The sequence below is a fragment of the Limulus polyphemus genome, unplaced genomic scaffold (assembly GCF_000517525.1).
Source record: "Limulus polyphemus unplaced genomic scaffold, Limulus_polyphemus-2.1.2 Scaffold3145, whole genome shotgun sequence".
In the NCBI taxonomy this organism is placed as follows: domain Eukaryota; kingdom Metazoa; phylum Arthropoda; class Merostomata; order Xiphosura; family Limulidae; genus Limulus; species Limulus polyphemus.
The window spans coordinates 30,101-31,552 of record NW_013668755.1 but is presented as its reverse complement, the minus strand read 5'-3'; the positions used below and the strand labels follow the sequence as shown (position 1 = coordinate 31,552).

The window sequence follows — 1,452 nt, the reverse complement described above, 5'->3', positions numbered from 1 at the left end:
CATTCGCTTGAAAGAGCCGAGGGGGGGGGGAGTTCAGTGTGCAGACTTACTAAACCTTTTATGAAAGCATCGATCGAAAATTTTTATTTTCCAGTCGGCACATTCTGTTTATGAAATATATATATTTAGAGCCTATCTTTTGAAGGCTCCATTGGTATGCAAGGCATGGCTCATTCCATACCAGTCGTGGCTACTAAACTCGTTATCACAACACAACATTTCATGTCTGGCACTAAAATTTCTTTATTGGAATTCTGGTCCAGCAGAAAACTTCATTTTAGTTAACTTTACTACAACCGCCTCTAATGATGCTAAAGTACTGTATTTTAGAATAATAGTTCAACTACTTTTATTGTATAAAAATGAATTAGCTGCGCTACACAATCGTAACATTCTCTCACTTTTAGAATTTCTGAGCACGTTATTCAATCCCGTTTTTGTTTTTGGTTTGGTTTGAATTTCGCGCAAAGCTACACGAGGGCTATCTGCGCTAGCCGTTCCTAATTTAGAAGTGAAAGACTAGAAGGAAGGCAGCTAGTCATCACCACAACCAACTCCTTTACCAACAAATAGTGGGATTGAAAGGGCGAGCGTGTTTCGTAGAAAGGGGATTCGAACCCACGACCCTCAGATTGCGAGTCAAACGCCCTAACCACCTCATGAATGAGCTATGTTTGCTGGAAATTGTAAATTTATGAAATTTTAAAGACGTTTGAAGCAAACACGGGACAGCCTTTGGCCGTATTTTCTTCTAAGTGTGTATTTATTTTTTCATTAAGTGTGCAACCTTTCATAAAAAAAAATAATAATCAGGCAAATCTCTTTTCTACTTTCTAGTAGGTAAAACATTAACTCTAGAATTTCTAAAATAAATAACTATTAGAACTTCTGAGCAAATATTTCTGTTTATTTTATTTCTTTGTTCTTTGTTGAATTTCGCGCAAAGCTGATCGAGGGCTAACTGCGTTAACAGTTCCTATTTTTGAAGTGATGAACTAAAGGGAAGGCAAATATTTAATAGCACCCACCGTCAACTCTTAGGCTACTCTTTACCAATGAGTAGTTACATTATAAACGACCCCTCGGCTGAAAGAGCAAGCATGTTCGGTGACGGGGTTTAATTCTGCGACCCGCAGTTAGTGACTCCAGCGCCCTAACTAACAGGCCATGTCAGGCCTATTTATTTTACAACTTTTTGTAAAATTTAATAGCAGTATTAATCAATTGCAACCCGGCTTTTAGCGTTATGAGCCTTCAAACTTACCGTTGTGCCACTGGGAGGGGGTGATAGAAGACAAGCTCACGTTAATGCATTATGTCCTTTCCATCATAACTTTTGGTGTCAGCCGTCGTTCGTGCATGTGGAATCGTTACTGAGAATCAACATGCACGAAGTTCTTTTAGACGTGGAGAGGGGGGGGGGGGCGGTAGCATATATATATATATATATAT

General features: G+C 39.0%; 1 protein-coding gene across 1 annotated transcript in view; it reads right to left on the bottom strand.

Moving 5' to 3' along the window:
• The window catches only part of LOC106468748 (plexin-A2-like), an 89,197-nt gene that overhangs the window by 73,580 nt on the left and 14,165 nt on the right, over positions 1-1,452 (bottom strand). The window lies entirely within an intron of this gene.